Raw genomic sequence first — 12,693 nt, 5'->3', positions numbered from 1 at the left:
ATAGGGTAGGGAGTGGGAGATGGGGACCTGAGGAGTATGAGGGGGTGTTCGAGCTTGGAGGACAGGGAAGCATCTCATTTCCAACCTCTCCTGCAGGGACCTCTGAGGCCATCAACTCTGACTTTGGTTCTCTGACAGTGCTTGAATCCCATCAATGACCAGACCTCCAGGCACATTCCCTAGTGGCTGCCTTGGGGAGCCCTCTGCCCTTCCCTGCCCATTAGTGGTCTTGGGAGCCATATGTCTCAGATAGAATCCCCTCGAAGCCTTGCAGTGAGTTTGATCTGTGCCTCTCAAGGAGCCGGACACTCAAATGCCGAAGAGGTGTGATTTGGGGGCTGCAGCAGCCATGTACCCTACATCCAAGAAAGCAATGTGTCCTGGGTTTTAACCTCTAAATGCAGCCTGCCTGTCTCAACTCAGGCCTGTGTGGAGGCCTCACCTGAGGTCTGTGATCCAGCTAGGTGGTGAGAACTCCAGTTTTCCAAAGATCTGATGGCACAGCCACCTCCAGATGGGCTCCGGCTTTGGCAGGAAGATCTCAAAGGAGCAGGTGAGGGTAGAGGAGAGTCAAGTCAGGAGCACCCCAAAAGGGAAGGCGGAGGCTATCTGAGGGTCTCACATTGTCTCCATCTGTCTGCTATGCATCTATTGGCTTAGGACCCCTTCCTCCCTCTTCAGAGCTTGCAAGAAAGCTGTTCCCAGTGTCTCTATATCTCACCCTCTTGGAGTCCTCTGAGGACTCTGTGGTGGGCCCTGGGTGACACCCGACAATATTTATCTTGGTGACTAATGGGTTTCTACCTCACAAGCATCTGCAGCCTCCAGTGTCAATCAGCATGAGAAGGAAATGCTCATAGATTTACATGGGCCTCTGGAATGACTGGCTATCAACTGAGCCATGTCCCTGGTCCCTTCTCTAGGAAGCCCACTCCAACATGTCCTCCTTCCATCATTGCTGCCTGGATATTAAAGCACAGCCCTGTTCATTTACAGAAGAGGCTTCATCACTGGAAGCCTGGAGGGACAAAGCTGGACAAGGCTGGTCAGAGGCTGCTGCACTGCATACAGTTGGTGCCCAACACATGCACATTGCTTCTGAACCCTGAAGCTGCAGAGGCCTGGCAGCCCTTGCCTAGCTTCACAGGCAGAGGCACGAAGATCCAGGCTTTGCACACTCTCTTCCCAGTAGCTTTTTTACTTGAGTATCAGGACCAGCACTAATTGATTGCCCAATCCCCAGGAGGACTCTGTGTCTGAGGTCAGCAGCTGGCCCTGGGCCAGCAAGAGTATGGGAGGGGAGCAAGCCGCAGGAGTGAAAACCTGGCTCAGAGAGGGTGGCCAGCCAGCCTCACCACCCCATTCACCGTGGGGACTGTGGTCAGGATCACCTGCTTGGCTGGCTGGCCACACACACATACACATATGCATGCACACACATGTACATATACACACATGCACACGTGTATGCACACACATGCAGAACCTATAGCTCCATGTAGATAGGCCAAGACTCAGTGTGGCTAGGATCAGCTACTAAAAACTACCAGTCATAGGACTGCTGTTTGACTGAGTGTCCCCATCTGTAAAAGCCTTGGGGTTATAACACAGGCAATAAACAGCCTTTCTGTTGTCAACAGGTCACAACATATGAAGGAAAACAATGTGACTACAGCCCCAGAGCTCTTGGGGGATAGGTCTACTTGTGTAGGTCTGGACTTGGAGATCATCAGACATAGCCAGTACAGACAAATTGGGAAGCTCTGGGTTCGTGAGGGCCCCTCCCCCCAGTAAGATAAAGATATATTGGACAAGGTCTTCCTGTGTAGATCACGATGGCCAGAGCTCACTGAGATCCCCCTCTCCTGCATCCTGAGTGCTGGAATTAAAGGTGTGGCCATCACACCTTTAATCTTTTTTAAAAGGATGGCTGGCTGGGCTGATGACTCAGTGGTTAGAGCACTGGCTACTCCTGCAGAGTACATGAATTCAGTTCCCTCCACTTACAACGAATGGTTCATGGTGCCTGTAACTCCAACTTCAGGGCATCTGAAGCCTTCTTCTGGCCTCGGTATGCACATGTATGTTGAGGTGTTACTGACCCTTCTGATGTCAAGTGCAGTCCCCTAAGATCTGGAGTCTGCACGTAGACCTATGTGATCCTGCCCCAAAATCATTTTGATTGGTAAATAAAGATGCCAGCAGCCAATAGCTGGGCATCAGAGACATAAGTGGGGTTTAGAGTTCTCAGGTCAGAGGGCAGAGGAGAAGCAGGAGAAAGGAGAAGGTGAGAGAAGCCACCATGAGGTAGGTTTCTGTTCTTTGCAGGCTGTGGCTAAGGGGAGAGACTCTGAGCGAACTCCACCAGGTCCCTAAGCCAGGCTTGCACCAGGGAAATAAATGAATAGTAGTTTCTCTTTGAATGAGAAACTACTAGGGACTGCTGGGGACTTTGTTCAAGACTCAGTCCAGACAGCCTCTGCCTAGAAGAAACCGCCTCACATGAAGGCAGCATATAGGGCCTGTGCCAGCTGAAGTCTCTTCCTGGAGACAGTGTAGCAGGCTAAAGCTCCCTGGAGACAGTGTAGCAGGCTAAAGGAACTGTAATGAAGACTCTGGGACTTCTATCCACAAGAACACACCCATTCACATCCATCCACACCCATCCACACCCATCCCCCCATCCACACCCATTCACACCCATCCACCATCCACACCTATCCCCCCATTCACATCCATCCACACCCATCCCCCCATCCACACTCATCCACACCCATCCCCATCCACACCCATTCACACCCATCCACACCCATCCACACCCATCCCCACCCATCCCCCCATCCACACCCATCCACACCCATCCCCTATCCACACCCATCCACACCCATTCACACCCATCCACACCCATCCACACACATCCCCCCATCCACACCCATCCCCCCATCCACACCCATCCACACCCATCCCCTATCCACACCCATCCACACCCATCCACACCCGTCCACACCCATTCACACCCATCCACACCCATCCCCCCATCCACACCCATCCACACCCATCCCCTATCCACACCCATCCACACCCATTCACACCCATCCACACCCATCCACACACATCCCCCCCATCCACACCCATCCACACCCATCCCCCATCCATTCATTTGTCTGTTCACCCACAAGGTTTTTTTTGTTTTCCCTTTGTGTTTATTCCCTCAGATGCAAATGACTCCATGACCATCGTTTTCTTTTTTTTTTTTTTTTTTTTTTGGTTCTTTTTTTTTCCGGAGCTGGGGACCGAACCCAGGGCCTTGGGCTTCCTAGGTAAGCGCTCTACCACTGAGCTAAATCCCCAGCCCCTGACCATCGTTTTCTTGTTTGTTGTGTGTCTTTCACTCTGTCCATTCCCAACACTCCTAGTTCCCACAGGTACTGATCAAAGCTCAATATCCTGTTAACCATTTGCTGTTTCAACGCTAAAAAGAACTGACATCTAGAGTCCAACCTGAAGTTCAAACCCTACTGTTACTCCCTTGTGTGAGCTGGGAGAGGTGACAGACTCTCTGGGAGCTCACTGTGTGGATTAAGTGATTATAGAGGTTTTCTATGTGTCCCCTAGGAGTGATGGTCTAGAGTCCTCATCAACTGACTTTGCGGTGGTCTGCGTAGTGAAAATACAAGAGCTGGGACAGGTAAGGACTGTGTCACTCTCAGAAATGGGGTCCTCAAGCAGATGTCAGGAAGCTGTCTCCCAGCTCCTGTCCCTGACTTGTCCTGGAGGCCTGGGAGGCCCTGGAACCTTGGGTACCCAGTGCACAACACTGGCAAAAGTAGAAGCAGGTGGTTTGGGGAGACTGCCCAGCCATGCACGTGGAGAACAGCTAGAGAATTCACTCCTCCATTACCACAATGGCCTGTCCAAATGGGGACAGTTCTAGCATGCATTTTAATGCTGGGGAAACTGAGGCAGAGTGGCCTGGCCAGCCGCGCAGATGGAACGCAGAGTCTGACACCCTAGTCTCTTCCATATCCCTGTGGCTGTCTTAGGTCTTGAACTCACTCTGCAGTTGGGGTGGTCTTGAATTTTGAATCCTTCTGCCTCTCCCTTCAGAGCACTGGGATGACAGGCTTGCAACACCATGCCTATCTGTGGAGCTAGAGGATAGAACCCAGGGCTTTCTGGGTGCTGGATGAGAGACCTCTAACCCAGTCTAACCAGAATCTCTTGAACACACCTCCTGTGGGAGCCCATTATACTACAGAGGAAAACCAAGGCTCAGAGCCTAATGGACGATCCCATAAGAAAGTGTCAGAGATCAATGTCCAACCAGAGTCCAAAATGTGGCTTCTTACTCCCTCAGTATGGATGCAGCCCAGGGTGGCTTCCAATTCAATCTCCCTGCTTCTGGCTCCATAGAGCTTGTGATGACAGGCCTGTGCAACCTTTCCCAAGCCTTGGTTTTCAGACCCATAAAATGAGTTAAGATGCAGACTCCTTGACGGTAGCTCTGAGCACAAGGCAGTCCTGGAGAATTCGTGAAGCTCCCAGAGCCGGGAACTCAATGGGGACAGCTAGGCAGGGGAAAGGATTCCCACTGCCTCATCACTGTAACCTGGAGCACTCAGACCTTGCTCTGGCATCCCCTGAATGAGACACCCCCTCCCAGGCTGTCACCCCAGGTTACCTCCAGCTTTCTGCCCCACCCTGGGAACAGCGCAGCCTCTGTATCCAGGCTGTCTGTGAGCCAGCGTTGCCCAGAGACCGTGAGCAGCAGGCAGCCCCTCACCTCGGGCTACAGCCCCCACCTTGCCCAACCGTTCGGACCCAAGGTTGGGGACAATGAGTCAGATCTGGAAGGGGAGTGAGGACTGGCGACACTAGGGGCCTCAAGGGGCCTTGGAAAGGACCCAGGGATGATGCGAGAGGGTGAGGAGCGGGAGGAGCCCGGTCTACACCTCCCCCAGCTTGAGCAGGGACAGGTGTTTTGGATTCTGGGTGATCCGGCCGATCCCATATGGAAGGGAAGTGGCATGGGACACAAGTTATAAATACGGCCACAGCTGACTCGCGCGGTGGGAAGGGGGCACGGGCTGGGGAGACCTTGAAACCCCGGGCGTTGTCCTGTTTCTGTAAGGATACCAGGAGGGGTGACGCGGTTCACTAAAACTGCTGTGACTCCAGCCAAAGTCTTGAATCCCCCAGACACCAGGCCTTCCCTCCAGTCCCCTTTCCAGCCCTCCTCCAAAGACTTCCACTCCTCCCCGACTCCCAGCACACAAACTCCGAGCCCCTCCCTCACCCTAGCCACTCCTTCTCGGAACCCTTTACGTTCTCGACCCCGCCTCCCATAGTCCCTCCCAGACCACGCCTCCTTATCAGACCAGTACCACCCGCACCGCCTCTTGCTGCAGCCCCTCCCACCTCACCCTTCAGCAGTTGAGTATTCGGTGTCATGAACAGTCAAAGTTTTGGGGTGTCCCTACACCACCGCTTCTGCAGAGGGGTCCAAAGCCCAATGCCTGCGGAGACTTCTTTACCTCATACACATACAAGTCTGTGCCTCCTGTTGGGGTTGGAGGATACATGGAGGAACTGGCAGAACAGGTGCACAATGATGGAGCCTCCAGTACATATGTAGTGATGGGGGCACGTGGCAACTGAGATCACAGTACGGAGGCCTAGGCAGGCACATTGGGAAGTTGGTCTTCCTACATAACCTGAGGACTCAAGGTATCAGTGACTTGCAGAAAATAGCAAAGTCCTGGGGTAAGAAGAACCTGGGCTATTGGTTCTGGATTTGCTGTGCATTTCTGGGCCTAAGGCTCCACATGCAAACGAGGGTTCAACACAGTGTCCAGCAAAAATGTCCACCGGGGGTCTGGGTAGCAAGTGTGAGGACCCAGAACACATACTTGGGTGAGGCAGAGCCGAGGATCTCAGTTCTGGAGGTAGACACAACCCAGTCCTGGCTTACATGGTGAGTTCCAAGCCAGGAAGAGAACGTCACTCCTGGTGACCATGCTCAGGCACATGCACCCTCTCAGTCATGCTTTAGGAAAGGGTGAGCTCTGCTGGGCACCAGGTGCACACCAGGTGCTCCATAAATGGTCCCCAAAGCTTGAGACTGGAGTTGACTTCCCGCCCATGACTAGGGATAAGATGTTCAGGGCAGGTGTTCAAGGGGACTTATGGTCTGGCTTTCTGGCCAACACTTCCCCTACCCTGGCCCCTCCCTGGGGCCACCCGGCCCAGCAGCTGTCCCTCTTCATGTGTAGTGGCCTGTCAAACCCCAGCATCTGTTCCGGAACACCTGGTACTGTGCTTCCAGGGATTTGGGAGTTGCAAGTCCACGGAAGTTCAGCTGCCACAGGGGCTTAACCCTGGAGCCTGGCGCCAGCCAGGCCCTCAGAAGCCTGACGCTGGCCCACTTGACCCCACAGAGAGCCTTACTTCACTTCCAAACCTAGTTCACAGGACCTCAGCTTCAGCTCCTAGCCTTCAGGCCTGCCTGACTGTGTGATGCTGACTGGCTTGGTCTCTCTGGTCACCCACTATCGTGCTAGTCACCATGTGCCATCAGAGACAGGTAAGGATAGGGCTCCCCACTCCCCAGTAACATCCACCACAGCTACTGAAGCACAGGGATGGGGGTGGGGGGCAGCAACACCACCATCCTGACTCCAGGATCCCAGGGCTGGGATCCCAGAAGTGAGTCCCTCTGGGTCATACTGAGTTGAGGAGGAAAGCCAGGGCCTCAAGTGTCCCCAGAGAGCACTGCCAGTTAGCTGCATCCACAGCCTCTGTGTTTAGTCTCTTGAGACACAGTCTCACTCTGAAGCTCACTTAACCTGGCTATCCTCCTGCCTCCACTCGCCAAGTGCTGTGAACCTATGGCTGGCATGTCTTGGATCACCACTCTACAGACCACTGAGTTCAAGGGACAGAGAGGAAAGTCCCTCTTTATACATACAGGCCCAGAAAGGTTGAGCAATTGACCCACAGTCACACAGCCTTTCAGGGATAGCACAGGGACCACCTGGGATCAACGGCATGCTTCCTGGTGGTAATGCCATCTCTTATGATGACATCAAAGGCTGATGTCACTGGGCTAAAATGTAAAGCCATGGTGATGCATGCCTGTAGCGCCAGCACTGGGAAGCAGAAGGCTGGAGGATCGGCCAGCTTTGGCTACATAGGGAAGCAGAGTGCATCCTGAGATACTGATTCTTAGAATCTGTGTATCAGGGCCTATGAGAGGGCTCAGCAGTTAAAGGAACCCGTGACTTGAATTTACTTCCCTGGACCTACTTCAGAGAGAGAGAGAGTGGAAAGGGGGAACCAGTTCCCTCCCAGGTGCTGTCTACTGACGGCCACAAGCTGTGGCATACACACATACACACATGCACACACAAAACATTGTTAAAATAGAGTGTTGAAGTCATATTGTAAAAGCAAAAGCTGAGGCTAGCTCCCTGCCGCTCTCCTGAGCCTAAGGTCTGCCCCTGAGTGTACCTGGCCTCCTCCCCCATCTCCAGTCTCCTCTTCTCTGCTACAGCTCCTAGAACCCTCCTCCTTCTCTCCTTCCGCAGCTGCCAAGAACCAGGTCAGCCTCTGAACGGTGGGGACATCAAACAGAATCTATAAATACAACTTTGGAGGAGAGCCGCCTCCTGCCCCTCCCTGGCTTCAGGGCTCATCTCTGGCCTGGGCTGCTAGCTTGCATCCTTGCCCCAGGGGATCATTATTGGAAGACAGAGAAAGGACAGTGCCTCAGTTTCCCCTAAGAGCACATCTCTCCCCTCTCCTCTTCCTTCTCCAGCTGGGTACCTGTAATAGGAGATATTGCCTTGTAAAATCTTCAGTTCTCTGTAATCTTCTCTCAGGAACGTCTATGCAGAGCTGTGAACCTTTGCACTGGCGACTGCTGCCCGGCCCCTTTGCTTGGGCAGAGCCTTCTGCCTGAAATACCTTGCTTCCCCACCCCCATGCCTCCACCTTCCCCACCTCACTTGGGGTTTCTCTGGATATTCTGTCTCCTGTCATCTCCTCAGACATGTCCCTGTTGTCAGACTAGCTGTCTACTTTCTCCTTGGCCTCCAGAAGAAATCGTTCTCACTAGTCTTTCTGTTATGTACTGCATATTTCTCCTCATCATGGGCTTCAGTTTCCTCATCTGCAAAATCACGTGGGTGCATAGGCTCCTCCCCTCCCGTGGCTGCTGGTAATGGATATGCTAATTGATGCAGCATTTATGTAAATGAGTCACATGTAGTTATAGCCACTCCCTCAGTGCTTAAGGGACCCAGGGCCCACCAAGCCTCTGTGGGTAGCAGGCTGGGGGCCTTGGGGACCCATCTTGGTTATGGGGGTGACTGTGGAAGTGCCGAGGACATGGGCTTCTCCCCCTCATTCATACGGGCCCAGAATCTGCCCCAATGGGGGTATTCTCCAGACTCCAGAGTAAGGGTAGGGGTAGGATCTGGAGCTTGGGCAAGGTTTGTCCCCACCCCACTGCACAGTGTGACCTCACACCCCATCTGGTCCTACTATGTGCTAGACCAAGAACAAGCCAGCCCAGGGTGGTGGAGTTGGCACTCGGTGGAGGCCTTAGTGGAGCACAGGCCCAAGAGGAATCAGAGTGACTCACTCTTGCCCCTCATATTCTTCACCCCTTCCCACTATGCTCCATTCTATTTCAGGCTTCTCTTGCCCCAGGGCCTTTGCACAACCGCTTTCTCTCAGTTCTTTTTGGTCTCTATTTGTTTGTTCCCTCAGTGAGACCTGCTGGGACCAGACATCTAAGGTTTCCCCGCCCCCATCCTCTCCCCTCCTTTAATGTCTGTCCCTGCTTTGCAACAAAGACAAGGATAGACCTCTTTTTTCTTCTTTGTGTCTGTCTCCCTGGAATGATAGGACCTTGAAGAGAGAGTGTTTGCCCTGTGTTTTTGTTTCATGCAGAAGGTGCTCAATAACTGTATACAGAATAGGTGGTGCCTGGTGCCTAAGCTCTGTCAGAACAGTGTGTGCCCAGCATACAGTAGGTGAACACTCACGCATAGTAGGTGCACACACTCTCAAGTTAGCTGGGTAAGTAGGGTTTGTAGAGGAGTGGAGCTGGTTCAGGTGGGGCATGAAGCATGTGAGCCTGAGCTCAGAGCTGCAAGTGTCCCCAACACACACTGATGTCAGTGTGACCCATGGCCCATGGTGGCAGGTGCCACACAGTGAGGTCATTTGCACCTGAGTCCTCTTCTCACTAGCTCAGTCTCTCCACCTTTCTTTTTTAATTATGGGAATATGTCCATCACACGGAATTTACCCAGCTTGTCAGTGTAAAGCTCACTCACACACCTTTGCGCTGTCTCCATTGTCATCTCCAGAACTCTCCATCCCTCTACACCTTACCCTTCTCCAAGCTGCTGCCATCACCTTCCCACTTCCTGTCTCTAGCTGTGAGGACTCCAGGGACTATGCAGTGCATGTTCTTTTGCATGTGGCTATTTCCCTGAGTGTGGCGACCCAGCAGGACATCTGTGTCAGGACCAACATGGATTACATAACTGTGTAATAGTTCAGTGTTCAGCTGGGCCAATCTGTATGGCTCTTTCCAGGCTGCTGCCCTGAATGCTGTCCTACTATGGGACTGATTTTTGTGGACACTACCCTAGACACCTACGGGGACACTGGCTCCTCCCCCAGCTTCTAAGGAATATAGTGGTGGGAGGAAACTGAATATGAGATTGAGTGCCTACTATGTGCTGGACATCTTCAGCAATGACCTTTTGTAAATCAACCTGCTTCTGAAGTCAAAGACAAGGTTTGGATTGCAACCTCCATGAGCTGCAGTCTCCACTGTGCTTACCTCTAACCACTCCAGTGCTGCCCTGTGTGTGCAAAGGCCCTGAGGCTGAATTAGAGCCTTCCTTCTTCCTTCTCAGGGCCCAGGCAAGTGTGATGGTGGCTTTATCAGGATATCCCTCCTCCCTTCCAGCTCTGGGGACCAGTATGCAGTTGCCTTATTTGCATATGCAAATAATGGCTTGGAGGATGAAGATGACTGAGCTTTTTGGGGGATTTTGCTGGTTAGAGTGCAAATGTTGTAATTGCTCAGACCTCCGAGGAGATCTGCTGAGGCCAGTGGGAGAGGGGGTGTCTGGGGGTTTCAGCTGGGCAGCGCTCACTGGAAGGTGCAGGGCAGTCCCAGCCACCACACACAGCTCAGCCTCACAGGAATCCTCTTTCCACAGGGGAGGACTCAGACCAACCCCACAGCCCTCTGTCCTGGGTTTGAATTCTGCTTGGTCACAGAAGTGCAAAGTGCCCAGAGTCGATACAGCAAGTGCTCTCCTGAGGTTACCCATCCCAGTGTGCAGAATGCCCTAGCTGTGGTACCATAGTAGGTGTTCAGGAGGAACGCGCAAGGTTATCCAAACCTACAAAGTACCTTAGTCACAGTGCACACCACAGACAATAGTGCTTCTGTGGTTATCTGAATGAGCAAAGTACCTGGACTACGGTATACAGCACAGGTGCTCAATAAAGTTGTTTTCAGAGTTATTTAGATGTGCAAAGCACCTGTTGTTATGCACACAGTAGGTGTTCAATATGTGTTCCAGAAGTCATTGTCTCACTGGAATTCTCTCTTTTGGCAAGAAGGTCCCCATTGCTGCCTTGCCTTACTGGTGGGGAAAGTGAGTGGCATCGGGCTCACCCCACCTCCAGCTGAGCCTCAGTTTTCTCAATTCAAGGAAACAGGCCCTGACAGCATTCATCGCTCCACTGCTGTGCTGGCACAGTAGTGGGCAGGGCAGACCTGGGCCCTGTCCTTGGGTGGGAATAGACTCTTGAAAAAAACAAACAAACAAACAAACAAAACCAGCAGAGAGACAGAGAAGGGGAGGCAGGAGCTGGAGCCTCCGGGGATGAAGGGCCATCCCGCAAGTTCACTATGCTTTAAGGCTGAGGTTGACACTCCACTCCCTGGTGGACTCATCAGCTAATCTAGGTCCCCAGGGCCTAGATTTCCTCACTGAGAGGGTAGCAGTAGCTATGTTCAGGAATCCAGGAACTGCATACAGCAGGTGCCTATTATAGGCCCCTCGCATCCTTAGGAGTCTGCACCCCAGAGGGGATTGTTTCGTTAATGTTGGTTGCGTTTCCTACGTTTCCTGAAGGTTGCTCCTGGTCTTGAGTTGGGGACATGTGATCCTACAGCATCACACCCCGGCCACTCTCCCAACACTGAGAAAAGCCCCAGGAGGGGCCTGGGGTTTAAGGGAGGACTCCCCCGACCCAGGGGTCAAAGGACAGGGGCGAGAAAGGGTCGGAGCCCGCTGCATCCCTCCCCCATGTCAGGCAGCTCCGGAGACCAGCTGGGTGGACTGAGCAGCTGCAGCCCCCGGGGTGCTGGCGGTGAGGGACTGGGGGACGCGCAAATTCTGCGCTTCTCAGCTGCCACCTCGGGCTGGGAGAACATCCCAATTCACCGGACCCTGAGCACCTCTCCAGAGGCCGTCGTCCCCCCCCACCCCCGCCCCGAGCCTCTCTTGGGGAAGGGGCTTCAGGAGTGTCTGACGTCACAGGAGGCCTCAGCCAATCGCAGCTGCCCTTTGAGCAGCCCCTGGGGATTCCCTGGTCAGGTCCCGAACCGGAGTGATACTGAGTACAACCGCGGAGTAAAGATGACCCTCCCACCATCTCAAGCTTGGACCCCACGACTGCCTGTTATGGAGAAGGAAACAGAGGCAGGGGACTGCCCGGATAGGGACCCAGGTGGCCCATTGCGAGTTGGCCCGTTCCCTTGCTGGGCTCCAGGTGGGCCCAGAGAGCGTCAGGGAGCTGCCTGGCGTCACACAGCAAGCAGGGAAGAAGAGGGACGCGCGGGAGCGCGAGGTGGCCGGAGCGAATCTCCGCTGTGCCCGGGCCCAACCTCCCCGTCTGGGGTCTTTGAGGCCGACTATCCCTCCTGCGGTCTCCCTAGGCCCCCTTGCACCCCTGGGCCGCAACCCGACTGGGTAGAAGGTGTCTGTAGCCTCGGGCGTTCACAAAATCCGTACTGGAATCGCTGCCGCCTGGAGCAGGGCGGGAGAGTAACGCTGCGGAAGCTAGGGAAACTGAGGCCCAGGGGGCGGGGCCTTCCTGGAGCATCACAGCTTAGGGAAGGGGCCCTCAAGATAACTCTGGAGGCCTCAGGCAAGTTCCTTCCTCCTTGACTCTCCATGACGGAGACCCGCTGGAGCCTGCTGGGGGAGGGTGACTTGACCTCCCTGATGAAAGAGGCATCATTCATGACCATAACACCTTTGTTCAGACAGGTCTCCTGGGGACAGGCCACCCCTACACCCCTACTCTGCGTTCCCTGCCAAATCCACTCGTGATCCTTCAGGAGCCCGATGTCCCCTCTTCCCTATCTGTTGCCCCAGGAGACCCCTGAGCCCTCTGCACCTTGAATTCTGCAGCCACTGGTCGGTCATGTTGGCAGACCCCCGTGTCGAAAGACACTGTTGGTGCGCTCAATAAATGCTTGTCAGATAAACTCGATCCTGGGCCAAGTTGAGTAGGCTGAGAACTGGCTTCATCGCCTGCCTCAGTTTCTCCACAGAAGCGGTGTCTTGGCTGATATACAGGGGACAGAAAAGCTGATGGACTAAGTGAAGTCTCAGCCTGTCACCACAGTGGTGATACCAGGGAGTCTGC

The sequence above is a fragment of the Rattus norvegicus genome, chromosome 9 (genome assembly GCF_036323735.1).
Source record: "Rattus norvegicus strain BN/NHsdMcwi chromosome 9, GRCr8, whole genome shotgun sequence".
NCBI classification, from domain to species: Eukaryota; Metazoa; Chordata; class Mammalia; order Rodentia; family Muridae; genus Rattus; species Rattus norvegicus.
This window is presented reverse-complemented; position numbering follows the sequence as displayed.